Below are 15,488 nucleotides of genomic sequence, written 5' to 3'. Positions count from 1 at the left end.
TTGTTGTACCAAGCAAATGGTTTATTTTTAATTCTCTTAGAGCACGGTAAATGAAGCCTTGTTTGACGTCCGACTCAGTAAATGATTACTAAATGTATCCTTTATAAAATGTGATTTTACACGCAACTCGGCCATTACAGCTAATTCTCAGTTGACCAAGTCAGTTTGAAGACATTGATATTTATCGATGTTTCCCTGAGAGAGATTCAATACTTATTTTTGTTGATATCTTTCAAGAAGATTATGCTGTGTTAGTCTAGTTAGTTTTGTCGGCAAGGCCTCATTCCTATAGATTTCCAGCCTACAGGCAGTGGCTTGTCATCACTTTTCTTAAGCTCAAATTTATATATATACATGCATGTATATATGTATAAAAAAAACAGCTAGATAACAAGTTTTTCAGGTCGTTTGCGACTAAAACTATAAATTGTTTTCGAACATAGGATCAGTTTATCAGCATTTGGTGCAAGTTTCGCGGTGTCTCACACATATCAATTGAAAACGGTCGTTCACCGCGCAACAACTCAAAAATTTTGCTGGTGTCGAAGTTCGTAGCTCAGTGGTTTTTGTTTCTTTAATGCAATTAAAATTCTAAACCTTATTTGTGAGATTAGTGACAAAAGGTTTAATCAAATTTAATTTATTTTAAATTGATTAACCCTGTGATTTAATCCACATTTTTATTTAAACGTCTGCAAAAGTCGTTTCCTATAATTGCCCGGTTCTCATGAAAACGGACGATTTTAAAAACAATGTAAATAAAGTGCACAATCATCATTGATGGAGACTGTCGTGAGGCAGCCTCATTGAAGATGTCGCCGAAACGCTACTGGCCAACTAACATGCAACAAGAGTTTGTAGGTTGTTTCGATACAAGTCGTTTCGATACAAATCGAAGTCGATTCGATGCACATTGAAAGTCTATTCTATGCAAAAAGTCGTTTCGTTCAGTGTAAAAGTAAAAGCTCGAAGATAAACCACATTCGTGACAAATGCGACGAAGTATTGAAAAAATGTTATTTGAAAAGGCTGTGCAGTAATGATAAGTTAGCAGTTGGCAAGCAAGTCTGCAAAATATCCCAAGAATTCTAATCAGCGCTACTCGAACCCGGACCCCCCTGGAAGTGGTTCAGTAGTCTAAAAGTACAGTTCAGGGCAGTTTTACACAGGGTCTAAATAAACAGTGGCCTTGAAAGACGTGTTTCTTTATTTTTTTCCACTGCTGTAAAATTAGCAACGTGTGCTTAGAGTAGGGTCCATTGATGACCAGAAGAAAAAACTGTCGAACCACAGAAGGAAATTTCGAAATTAGAAGAATCTTCATTGGCTTAACTTTGGAACCCATTGCGAAAAAAAGAAGTGAAAGACTACAATCATATTAGGATTGGCTATTATGAGAAGTTAAACCCTGCATGGTATTAGGCAGAAAATTTTAGCCCATAACAAACAGAGCTTTATGCTGATCAGCCCATAACGATATTCAAGGAAAACCGTGCAATTAGCTCAGTTGGACGTCTTCCGTGGGCGAGCTTGCGGTTCTTGGGCACTCGTCTTCTGTGATTAAAATTAATGGAGTTAACATTGAGTAATTTTCGTTTCACTTGTGAGGCATACAACCAGGACCCTCATCCGTTCAACAGCAACAAGACATATATGTATACACCCTCATTCATTTTCTAAGAACGTCGGTCTAAGGCTGAACGTTCTAAGATTTTTAATTTTTGCCATTTGAGCCTGAAATGTCCTTAAAATGATCTAAAGACGTCATTTCTGGAAACTCGATGAATTAATACGAACGTAACCACAGCTAGCCCGAACTCACAAATGTACTCAGGTTATTTACGAAACAGTCGAAATTTAAGGATTTGTATGGGAAAAACGGTTATATTCTTAAGCCTAAAAATACGAAGGATTTTGAAGTATGACTAAAAACAAACCTACCTCGCTTCAGGTGTGTGTCTAAGCCGGTTTAAGGTAATTTAGGTGGTTTTAAGCCTCACTCCATATATAGAGGACAAGGCAGTGAAGCGTAAAGGTAGATTTATTTTTATTCATACTCCCTCGTATTTTTAAGCTTAAGATTAGTACCGTTTTTGCCATACAAATCCTTCAATTTCGTTTGTTGTGTAACCTCAATACTGCAACATGATATACGAACGATCATTTGTGAGCCTGGGCTGCCTGTGACGTGACGTGACCAGGAACTTATCAAAGCGCAAACACACTGTACAACTGAAGATGCTGTCATGTACAATGAACCATAAGTATTTGGTTATTAGAATGCAGTCATCTCGCTTTACATTTTGCCATTTTTCATACTGTTGTATCGCAAAACGTTGTTAGTTAAACTTCCTCCAACGTCCTTAGAAAAAGGTTGTTACTGAAAACAAACAAACAAACAAACAAAAAACAGAAAATTTAAGCGATCCTCTGTTAAACCGTTGGTGGTACATGTTTCTAATACGCTACGCCAGAGAAATTTAAAAACGGCGTTTCACTCTGAAAACGCAGAAAATCTTTTCCGTCCACACTACGCCGGAGAAATTGAAAACGCAACAATCACCGGCCAATTGGATTTGTGTTTGAGGAAAACTCAGGAAGGGGAACATCCTGATTATAGTGACGTCATCGTTTTCGAAAAGCTTCGTTTCAAAGAAGTGCTTTCCTTCCACACTAAAACGTAAAGCCGCCGTTTTCTAAAAATTCCGTTTTCGTGTTTCCCTGCTAGCAGAGGCTCTTTTCCTGGTGTTCGCTGACGGCAGAAAAGAGAGCATACTCAATATAGCGATTTTCGACCCATGGCAGAGGTCTCTTTTCTCCCATCAGCGAACACCAGGAAAAAAAGCCTCTGCTAGCAGGGAATTTTCGTGTAGGATCGGCGTGGATGATAGGCCTAACCATAGAAATAAAGCTGCGTCTTCAAATTCCACCGGCGTAGTGTAAAGACGTGAATCAGCAACAATTGATTATTATAAAAAGAAATCATAGGCACAGGTGATATGCTTCTAAAGAAATATAATGTGACTGTGCGATGCAGTTGTGAGTTCATATATGCCAAGTTTGATATGCCTCAATATGACTGCGCGATGCAGTTATGAGTTCATAAGTGCTAAGTCATTATTTGGCTCACAGTGTGACCGCGCGATGCGGTTCCAGTCAAAGACCCACATTTCACCCTTGTTCTCCATGGAGTCTCTAGTACCTCAGTGGTTAGAACGTTCGGCTAGATCACGGAGTGTCGTGGGTTCAAATCCCATCTGGAACTCGGATTTTTTTCCGAGATGATGTCATTTCTACAATTAATTATTAAATTCTTTAATAAAGTGATATGAAGTCTTCAAGCATCACTTGCAACGAAAAAATGCCTGTTTTGAAAGCAACTATCAGTCATACCGTTTATTATATTGAATGTTCTGTCACTGTTGTACTCATTATCTAGAACAGAATTCTCAGCTTATTGAAACTACTGACCTCAGGGGCTCTTCTGCACTTTTTAAGCAATTCATATTTCAGTTCTTGCTACTTCAGAACTTCCCCATCCAGTCACTCCCGTAAGTAGTACTACCGTAGCCTGATTCCGGATTTAGCAGGCAAAAGGGGTCGCTGCTTTCTGGTAGCCGTTACTTTCCGATGGTTAAAAAGCGTTATATAGCAACAACCGTTTCAGACAGAGCGGACGCGTAGCAAAAGAAATTAAACGTTCCGTTTATGTAAATTTCCAACTACCCACATAAACAAAGCAGACTGTCTAAACAAAAAAAAGGCCCTAAACCGGTTGGTACTGTAGGGTGAAGCGAAAGAATAATGGTCCCATTATATCGCAATGCAACTGATTATCCTATGCCTACAGTATATCATTTGACTCTGTTGCTAGACAAACATAGTTTATAAAATATAGTTTCAAGAAAAATTCAGTCAAGTTCGAAATAAATAGATAAAAGTACAGATAGCTCTTCCAGTCAATATTCAGTCCTGCAGTCAGGCTGTTTCATCCGTATGACCCGTGGTTGAGAACAGACTTTATCTTTAAGTGACTTCTTCAAAGGGCCGCTACCTTCGGGTGGGCTGCTACTTTCGGGGGCACCGTTACTTTCGGGGTTCAATAGGAAGGGAAAAGATTAACGTTTCTTTCGGGGAGCCGTTATTTTCAGGGGGACCGTTACTTTCAGAATTCTACGGTAGTTGGAGTCTAAGATCTCTCGCCGGCGTTGTCTTTTCGTTTTCAGAAACTAAACCGATGCTTTTATCCCGTGAAAAGATGTCTTTATCCATCTTCATTTCCGCGGTTGGAAAATTAATCATTTCGTTTGACCAACTTCCTGTAATATTGTCCACAGAAAAATGTGAGAACGATAAGATGACAAGAAAAAACGGTTTGAGGGAGGTTGAGGGAAACAGGTCACCTTGAAGACCTTGAAGTGCTACGCTTCATTTCTCCGCCCAGAATACAGGAAACACGTTCTAAAAACCGCATATGAAGATTTCAACAATCAAAAAACCAAAAGTTCCACAGCTTAACAAAGCCTTCCTTGTCAAACTTTAGTTGAAGGAGAACGAAAGTTCGTTTGAAATTACACGGAAAAGTTTGTGCTCACATAGTACACGCGGACAGAAATATAAAAAAGCCTTCAGCAATGGGTTATTCCACTGAGCTGTTTAAATTACTTACATGTAGTCCGCAGAGGCAAAGTTACAGACAATTGAAAATTCATTCATGTGAAGGTGATATAAACCTGTTTTTCACAGCTAGTTATAAGCTGGCTTTAAAGCAATGAAAAGGTACTGCCCAAGTACGTTTATGAATAGTGAGTGCAGTTAAGTAAGTGAGAAAATCAGTTGAATAGTAAGAATGTTAAGCAAACCGTAAATGAGTATGTAAGGAAGTCGGTTAGTAAATGAGTTAATCAAGTGCGTAAGTAGAAAATAATTATGTGGAATAGAAAATTTTCAGTTGATTTAGCTGATTAAGATCGCGAAGTTGGCACCCTAGTGTACATGATCAGCGCATTTAGAAGGCGCTATAAAGTTTCAAGTTTGCCTTGCTAGGCACTGGTGCACCCTTGTTCTTGTGGACAAGACACCCACGAGTTTTTTCCTCTGTCATTAGTCCCGATGTCTCCTATGGACACCACAATCTAGCCGGCAAGCCTACCGCACGATGAGACAGGTTTCAAAAGAAAACTAAACAACATAAGAGACTTATTGTCCAACTGCTGTAGTCCCTAAATTTATCAGTGAAAGAGGGAGAGTTTTACAGTTTTGCATCTTAAACAAAAGAGGCAATCCTCCGTAGGAAAAAGGATGGCGACTGGTACATTTACCCACAGTTCTTAGCTCACGACAACTTTAAAAACGTTTATAAAAACGTACAGAAACGTTATAAAATCTTCAAACCCAGGCTACTCAATGTCCTTTGTACAGGGACAAATATGTTAAACATTTGGCTTTCTTAATGCCTTATAGGCTGTGTTAGGTTCGCAAGGCAATGTGGTAAAATGTACCTGAATGACATCTGGTGGTTGCTGTATCTTGCCTTAAACTGGTTTGCTGTGAGACCGATGTATGTTTCTTTCGTGTCTTGGGTATTAGCCGTGGCTTGATACACAACTTTACTCACCCGGCATTCTCCATTCAGTGGGCATTCTTCTTTTTTCCTACAGTTGCACTTTTTCCCTTCGTCTTGCCGTGGTTGTGCTGTTTCGGCTTTCTTCAATATGGCTTTGTTGTGTCCATCTATTAATTGCTTGACGTTGGGCGTGCACCTGTAGATGAGTTTCAAAGTGTTTCTGTTAAATATTTTCCTCAGTTTGTGGCCCGTGGGAAAAGATCTGTTGATGAGGCTGATGAACGCTCTTCCGATGTTGGTTTTGACGTTCTTGTTATATGGTGGGTTGAACCATATAACATTTCTTCGTCGTTTGTGGTTTTGTGTCGGTGGTCCCTGTGGTGGAGGCTTGAATTCCAGTTTGTGTGTGTACCCTCTCTTTCTCAACGCTTCTTGATACGGGGACGCTGCTTCATTGAAGACCTCTTGATCAGATGAAATGCTGGATGAGTCGCCGGATAGTCGCTTCAGTGTAAAATGAAGTTTAACTGAGGAGTGGGTTACTTTTTCGGTGACCTACGAAACAGTTCTGTATTAAACATCCATCCACTCAAGATTTGAGTAGTTCACCTAATTGCTTATATATCTGACCGGATTCGCAAAAACATAGCCATAGAATTTTACTTGTCAATGATAACCTTGATACAATTTTGTCCTAGAGCTAGCTTTCCACGAGGCTTATCGTAGCTCAAATAACAGCAAATAACTCTCCTGTATGCCTTTTGAGGCCAGGAACAACCTCGTTCCCAGGGTCTCTCATCTTACCGCCCCCTGGAGCGAGCGAAGAGAGACCCTGGTTGGGTCTGGTCACGTGCCACTTTGACAATTGAGAACATCAGGGAGGGGTCCTCTGTAATCAGCAGTTTGTCGCGTTGAGCTTTGTCGCGCGCTGCGACCGCCACATTACCCGCGGCGTTTATCAGTACTTAGCTTTCAGGCTGAAATTTCGAATAATATATGTTCCAACGTTTACCTAATGGTTAAGCAAGTCTGTCTCGAGGCAATTTGGTGGTCGTGATTTTCAGTGTTGCCGTCTTACCCACTGGATTTATGGAAAGTCAGTCATATTTCAACTGTGGACGTCGAACAGCGCAATTTCATCCCGTAGTAATTGTTGTTTCTCCTTTGAATGCACTCGATCAAATTGATGCAAAAAACATAAGAACGTCGCTAGGAAAACGTATAGCTTTCTCAAAGTAAAGCTACGGCAGTCCCTGAAGAAAAGCTGGACGTAGATAAATATGATATTCGTGCAACGCACTGTGCGTGCAAACAGTTCTAATCAAATAGCCGGGCCCGGCGTCACCTGCGGCGTCACAATATAGAATGCAAGTAAGCAATATGTTCACGGAATATTTTAATCTTTGTCCCTGGAAAGCCAATACTTGGAGCCTTAAAACATATCTCGCAATAGAAAGGAACCTAAACAAAGTATAAGCACGGCATGGCAAATTACAGAGGTGTCAAACTCTGAGAAGCGACGTGCAGTTAACAGCGGAAACCATGCAAACCTACGACCTCTAAAACTATGCTGTAACATAATCAAACGACTCCGCTCTACTTATAATTTCCATTTCTTCTGATAACACGGCACAAAATATGCCCCTCAGAAACACGCTTGAAGCAAAGAAAGGTCGAGAGATCGAAAATTAAATGAAAATGTGCACAATTCTCTCGAACCGTTGGCGTCACGTACACTAATTTATTAATGACACAATAAAAATTATATTTTTCTTTTCTAGCCTCCTTTCATTCGAAGATAAATCCATCTTATCAGCAACGACGGCGCAATGCATACCGCGACGAGTTCGTTGTATTTATATCCTTCGCGCTCTGCAAAGTTCGGGGCGCCAACGACGCGGTGAAACTTCAATAAATCTTTTCACCTTTTCTCTCCTTTCGAAGTGACTTTGGCTTTCAGTGATCATCTAAAAGGCCCTGAATTCTCTAAAATTATTTAATCGCCCGTGACCTACACTTCATTCTGAGGTAAAGATGAGTCAAACATCTTCCATACACAGTCTCGGCTGCGGTGTGTAATTCTCCATTCGCCTTCGTGAGGAGATTTTTACAATATGTAACAACCATCGGCGAGTTGGATTTCCGCTATCAGATGATGGATAAGTTTTCGTTGGCGTTTGCAGAATATTACCGCCGGACATTGTCGCAGAACATTATATCGTTCTTGGTTTACTTTGGTGACAACACTTCCCGAACTCCCGTAGGCTAAGTATAGACAAAATTCCTACTAGGCCGCCCATCCCTTCAACAATTTAATTGTCATCTCCCAGATTCTGGGAGACACGTGACCAGACCCAACCAGGGTCTCTCTGCGCTCGCTCCAGGGGGCGGTAAGATGAGAGACCCTGGGAACGAGCTTGGGCCAGGAAGACTAAATTCACCGTCTTTTCGTTGAATCATGAATTGTACAATTTAATTAAGAGTGCTTTTAACATGAAATTGGAGTCTAAATCAACACGAACGTACAGATATCAAAACCGCGGCGGAGAGCTAATCTATCGCTTTCTAAAGGCCTGCATCGTCCTAAGTGGACTGAACAAGAGCTTCCTACATCGAGAATCGATTGAACTTCAGACAAACTAGGCCATAGTTAGTAGTAAGCGAACACTCAACATGTTGTCGTTACGTCAATTATCGCCCGGAAGCCACGCAAATAAATTTCTTCCGCGCTAGCGAATCACAGACACTTCTGATACTTAGCTAAGCCGAGAACGCCTAAAATTGATAAAACAGGGAAATTCTACTCACGATCAGCGCTTGAACTCATGTTCTTCTCTCTCCTCGTGGCCATGTTTTGCTCGCAAATAGCAATGTCCCGGATGTACTTCAATTTTGTCGAGCGCGGAATGGCACATCCAGATTTCAACAGGTTTTTTTTCTAAGTCTTTAGCTACATCAAAGTTCAAAGCAAATGACGCCAACAGCAGCTAGAAATGTCTAGTCCATTGCACCTCTAAGCCCTAAATTGATGTGGCGAAAGATTTTCAGTTGCTGTCTAAAGCAAGCACAACATTATCGCCACAGGGCAAACGGCCTTCTGTTACGGGACTAAATGTGACCCGTACAGTTTACACATGTCCTCAGGCCCGCCTCAGGTACGATAATGGACGACGCTTACTAGCGAATCGTTAGACCTGGGCCTTCATTCGACTTAATGATGTCCTCGGGCAGACTTCCTTTAGACAGCAAATACAGAACGCTAATCGGTCGCTCCTTGTCAGAGTCACCGCGCGAACTGAAATCAGACGAGTGTAGCCTGGGCTACACTTAACGCAAATTGAAAAAAGGGGGGGTGGGGTCGACAAATAATGAAAAAAATACCTAAATAAATGAAAAAAATAAAGCAGCAAAAACATAGCCTTTTGAGTTTTTTTATTTTATTATTTTTTTTCATTTCTTTGTTTTTTTTTTCTGCTTTCGCTATGACAGCAGCTTGTAAATCTTACCTAGCATGAAATGTAGAAACTCCTTGCCGCATGTTTCATTTATTTAGGTATGTTGTGCTTGCTTTAGACAGCAAAAATCTTTCGCCACATCAATTTAGGGCTTAGAGGTGCAATGGACTAGACATTTCTAGCTGCTGTTGGCGTCATTTGCTTTGAACTTTGATGTAGCTAAAGACTTAGAAAAAAAACCTGTTGAAATCTGGATGTGCCATTCCGCGCTCGACAAAATTGAAGTACATCCGGGACATTGCTATTTGCGAGCAAAACATGGCCACGAGGAGAGAGAAGAACATGAGTTCAAGCGCTGATCGTGAGTAGAATTTCCCTGTTTTATCAATTTTAGGCGTTCTCGGCTTAGCTAAGTATCAGAAGTGTCTGTGATTCGCTAGCGCGGAAGAAATTTATTTGCGTGGCTTCCGGGCGATAATTGACGTAACGACAACATGTTGAGTGTTCGCTTACTACTAACTATGGCCTAGTTTGTCTGAAGTTCAATCGATTCTCGATGTAGGAAGCTCTTGTTCAGTCCATTTAGGACGATGCAGGCCTTTAGAAAGCGATAGATTAGCTCTCCGCCGCGGTTTTGATATCTGTACGTTCGTGTTGATTTAGACTCCAATTTCATGTTAAAAGCACTCTTAATTAAATTGTACAATTCATGATTCAACGAAAAGACGGTGAATTTAGTCTTCCTGGCCTCAAAAGGCATACAGGAGAGTTATTTGCTGCTATTTGAGCTACGATAAGCCTCGTGGAAAGCTAGCTCTAGGACAGAATTGTAGCAAGTTAGATTATCAGTGACAAGTCAAATTCTATGGCTATGTTTTTGCGAATCCGGTCAGATATTGAAATGAAATGTCACGTAACGGCTACTTTTTGGCTGAAATATAGTTAACAAATAAAGAAGCCTCGACTGTGCTCTGTTCTGTTGTAAAGCACGCAGGAAGCGGTAGAGCACGAAAGAAGTGTAGGGGAAAACACGAGACGTAGTCGAGTGTTTTTCCCTACTTCTTGAGTGCTCTACCGCTTCCTAAGTGCTTTACAACAGAACAGTGCACAGTCGAGGCTTCTTTATTTGTTTTATGATAAAGAATCAGATGATTTCCCCACGCATTCGGCTGAATTTTCAAACCAAACTTTATTTTCCAAACGAGCAAAAGTGGCGTCAGCCGTGCACTGTTCTCTGATAAAGCACGCTAAAATAAGCCAATCACAATCCTTGTTAGAATTGTTCAAATAATTTGATTGGCTAACGAAGCGACAGCTGTCAATCACAAACTGGACTTCAGCTAAGCTTTCAGTTTCGAGTAGCTTGAGCGACCTTCGAGAGAAAAACGATGCCTTCAAAGTTCGCTTTTAAGTTAATTTTTAAATACGGATCTAAAGGCAGGTAAAGGTTTGTAGTCCAGAGGAATCCGGCCGTATTGTGGCTCATGAAAACGAGCACTTTTCCAGTGAAAATTACGGAACGCGGAGCCCAAAGCTTGTAGATGAAAATGCGAAATGCCGAGTTGAATTTGAAAGGAGCTACAGTTATTTACGGCTTGTAGCCGCATGCAGCAAGATTGCCCGAACTAGCGTAAAAGTTAGAAAGACTAAACGGCTCCCACTGGTTCTACTCCGAGCACAGAAGAGAATATCAGAGCAAGTTTTGCACTGACCACTCGTCGGTTTACTTCGCTGAGATGACCGGAGAATGAGCGTTACTACACTGCATGTAAGTGTTGTTTGAGCAAATGAGCATTTTTAATTGTAAATTTACAAAAATAAAGCTTCTCATCATAAACAGAGACAGTTCAATTGTTGTTTTCTGTCGTTGTTTTACTTCTTAGTATAATTTCTGCCTTCGTAACAAATATAATGTCTTTATCGAAGCACTGTTTAGGTTGAGAATTTGTTTATTTTGCTGCAGCTGTACATGTTTTGTCGACGGGAATCTAGCAAAACTTGTTATTTTAGTACAGTTTTAACACTACTGTTGCTAACAATGGTCTCTGTGAGCCATATTTACTGCAGAAAAATAGCTCGCTTCCACTGCGTTTGTTTGAGTCACAGGGGATGTTTAATTTGGGTCAAATTTGTCAAAATTCCGAAGCAAAATTTTGGAAGCCAACTTACTGTCATCAACCCGTGCTCTGTTCTCTAATAAAGCACGCTGTTTCAGCCAATCAGAGCGCGCGTTATATGGAAACTTTATTATAAAGGTAAATAACCGATTCCACTGCTTACCATGCTCTTGTTAGCGTGACTGGCTAATTTAACCCACAGTAAAGACATAGTGAGGTCATTTAGGTGAAATCGCAGAGGGTAAGCCTGTTTAAATTAGTGCCGCGGCGAACCAAATGATCAATTTAAGCTCTAATTTAGTTTTGTTTGGGTCGTTCGACTCATTTGCAGCGACTCTAAAGGCTTGTATAGGCATGGTATGGACTCTATTAAGAGTACACGAGGTAGATAGCACTCTTGGTGTGACATGGCCATATTTATGTACATTTTCTAACCGTTTTTTCAAAAACATGCCCGCTATTTTGGTGCAAAGTCTTTAACACGGTTTTCATGAATTCAGACATATATATATATATATATATATATATATATATATATATATATATATATATATATATATATATATATATACCTGATGTTTTGAAAACCAGTTCCGAACAGCCCAATAATAGCTGATGCCTAATAGAGTCATGTGAGCAGTGCTTACCAAGTTCCGCACTCCACACTTCATCTAGTGCAAAAAGGAAATGACACTAGAATCTCTGCGCCACCTGTGGATGAATTCAGGCTTAACTGTCATCATATCAGATAAAAGCTCTTTGCAGGCATAACTTAATGACAACAAACTAAAGTGCCTTGAAATCTCCCCCTACCCCCGGGGGTCAGGTACCACTCCGCACATATCAGCCCCCCCTCACGACAATAATGGAACCTTGTGCCAAGGCAATAAACCCACTCAGCTTTGGGAAATTCCGTGCACTTTAAGGATTGTGTCACGTCGGACATCTAAGTACACACCCAGCGGTCAGACTGACTTGAGACTATAGACACAAGTTCAAACCGACCCCACCCCCCTGGATTAAGGGCCAGGGACCTGAAAGAGGTATCCACAATTAGCCACACTCCTGTAAATGTCTCCAGAAGTTCCGGTAACGGAACCCCCCCTGGAAAATAATGTGCTACGCTAAGCTGAAATCGATGCCGCAGGCATCGATTTCAGCACAGCTCGCGGAGTAAAATTAGGTATGCGTTTTTCAAAACTTCAAGGAAAAGTGCAACTGTAATGGCTCTATGTTTCGAGGTCATGCATTTTCTGTAAAACAACATGTCCTTTTGCACTCAGATTAAGTCACTGTCTGAGCCCATGTAGGGTTGACCCGCCCGTCGGCTTGGAGAGGTAAGATCAGTACATTATAGCAACCCCGTTGTGCTTACAAAATTTATCTTTGGCTTCAACTTTATAACAAACCAGTTTGATTTTGACAGTGTGGCATCTTTATGATCTACAGCCCCTACCTTCATCTAGAAAAACCAAACTCAAATTGAAAATGAAAACAAGAAAATCCAAAAGACTGTTAATCAAGTCAAACTGGTTTGAAAAGTTTACCAACAAAAATAACTTCACAGCACAATTAACAGACCCCTTTTTCAAAACTGCAGGTATATATATATATCTTCACAAACACCAGCCACACATAAACGATCTTCATGAACTCATATACACTATCACAAATGAAGACAAACTGCACAATTTAGTTGCACACCTATATTTCGACTGCCTACAACAGTCTTCCTCAGGGTGAATGAGCTGGCAACCGCACGCGTCATTCTACTTTTAAAAGTAACAACCTTGACAAACGTGCGCGCGTAACTAATCTACCGCCCATTGTCCCTCAGTTCTTCCTCTCCATTCACTCGATCTATCAATTGAATCCTGACATCCCTCAAGCCATCATGTCCGTCCCCACAAAAGTGCTTATACAAGAAGTCATCCTTCTCTTGCTCTGTCCCATTCTCCCATGTCGTTTCATTCATATTCTTTTACAGCAGAAGAAGTTTAGTGACAGTTACACAGTGACTTGCCGAAGCTGCATTGAGATCAGTACAAACCACTATATCTATTTATAACATGAGCAATCTTTCGCCATGTCCTTTAGCTTGTTTATTATAGAAGATTCTTGCTCTCTGACTTTGTGGGAAATTTAAAAATGATCTCACACGGCCTTGAGCATCATGACATTGAATCCAATGGTTGGAACTTATCGTTCAAAAACAAGGGCCCCTGCTGTTGAAAGAAGTTGATAATTTTCAACTATTTATGACCAAAACGGCTGAAAACCCTATCCTTTGGGGCCGCACATACCTATAGAGCCCATATAAGGGAGTACCCCCCGGACACCCTCCCTTGAGTCCCATACCGAGTGCATGTCCCATTACTTAACTATATGTTTCGCGAACCGGAGAAATCAAAGACAAACTAGTTTTATGGCCAATAATAGGCTCTTGGCAGCTGGGGTCACATGACCACATTTTTTCTTTTAAAAATTTCTATTATGGGCTATAACTTAAAGAATGCCAGAAATGGAAAGAGCATATTAAAAATACTAGAATGGCCAAGTTTGAGGTCCCTTGCATTAAAGAGTAAGTTTTTACGACAGTTTGAATTTTCAGAAAATTTAGAGGATTTGTATGGAAATTGTTGCTGGAGAGCAAGGCCTTGCTCTCCAACAACTTTTTCCATACAAATCTTATTTTTTAAAAATTCAGACCGTCGTAAAATCTCATTCTTTATAGACGGGGGCCTCAAACTTGGCCATTTTGGTATTTTCAGTATGCTTTTTCCATTTCTGGCATTCTTTAAGTTATAGCCTATAATAGAAATTTTTTTAAGAAAAAATGTGGTCACGTGACCCCAGCTGCAAAGGGCCTATTTAGAAAAAAAAGTCAAGGGTACTGGGCCCTAGTCCTATAAGCACAAAGTGAGAAATCGTTCTCTTGGCGTCTTCACGCGCTTCGATATGGACGTTTTTTGGGAGGTTTTTTGGCCCTATCTTTTGATTTTCTTCATTTTTTTCATGGGTCGACCATTGTGCTTTCTATGAAAAACGGGAAAGAAAAAAGTGAATTTCAGGCCATATCCGCTTCCTCTGCCCTCGTGTATGCAACTCCTTATATTTTCTGAGGAAAAGTAGATAAAAATTGAAAAGGTGCAATTATTGTCGTCGTTCGGTCAGAATGATAAGATTACACTAGTCCAAAATATTACATCAGGTGGTTTTTTCAATTTCAACTATTAAAATGAGAAAACCTTGCCAAATCTAATAATCGGCGCGCGCGGGGCAGGGGGATCCTCCATAGCTGGTAATTATGTAATTGGTCACGTTACAACTTGTGTCACATTGTGACGAGTCGTTGTATAAACGGATTCCCAAGCGCTGATACTAAAAGACAGGCATCAAGCATGAAACAGAAGACAGCAAAGCCATTTATCGCAAAACATAATTCCATTCAAGGATGTCGTGTTCATTTGACTAATGCACCTCTCGGCTTCTCGGCGGGCGTGTTTAAGACACGAAATGGCGAAATGACGACATGGCGAAATGGCGAAATGGCGAAATAGTACTAAAGATAAGAACCAAAGTTATAAGATATTACTGTTCCACTGAAATCTCCATCTGTTGCCGAATTTATTCTGTAGATTAATCCCGACAAATAAAAAAAAAAAATCTTCAATCACCAATTCGCCGTCACGGACCTTTGGGTAATTTGGATTCCAGTCTCTCTCTGTAAACAGGGCAAGGTTTGAGACGCCTAGGATATTGTTGATCAGAATGGCAGCGTTTAGTTTTGACATCGGAAGAAAACGATTTGTGTATCTTGCATTTACCATCGAGCAGCGGCTATGCAGCAATCACATGAAATGGATTATCAAAACCGAACCCACTTCGCGATGAAGTTTATACACGATATTTGGCAAACATGTACTTTGCACAGAAATGGAGTCACGTTGGATGTTTATATCAAACAGATTCAAGGTAAGCTTTAAGTGCAATGCAGATATTCAACTTTGCAAGTACAAAATGAAAAAGAATCCTGGTCTGCTGAGACTTTTCATTAATACGTTCAATTAGGCGTTAGGGAAATGCAAATTTCCTCGAAAAACTAATTATCGTTATATCTATTCAACAACAGCATATTAATTAATTAATAACGGTATTTGAACTGAGTAGAGTGCAATTTGATCTGAAATCATACGCGTGATTTCAAAATCGAACGAGCGCGCAGCGCGAGTTTGATTTGAAATCACAAGTACGATTTCAGACCAAAATTGCACGACACAAAGTTCAATTGCCACTTTATTGGATCCATTTTGAAATTGCACAAGTTTACCGCCTGAAATTTTAGATTTT

The 15,488-nt window shown here is 40.4% G+C and overlaps 1 pseudogene; it reads left to right on the top strand.

The window, feature by feature from the left end:
* Positions 1–14,748: 14,748 nt before the first annotated feature.
* LOC145479946 (Fanconi anemia group I protein-like) overlaps positions 14,749–15,488 on the top strand; it is a 28,559-nt pseudogene continuing 27,819 nt past the window's right edge.

Source organism: Orbicella franksi, chromosome 2 (genome assembly GCF_964199315.1).
Source record: "Orbicella franksi chromosome 2, jaOrbFran1.1, whole genome shotgun sequence".
NCBI lineage: Eukaryota > Metazoa > Cnidaria > Anthozoa > Scleractinia > Merulinidae > Orbicella > Orbicella franksi.
This window is presented reverse-complemented; position numbering and strand designations above follow the sequence as displayed.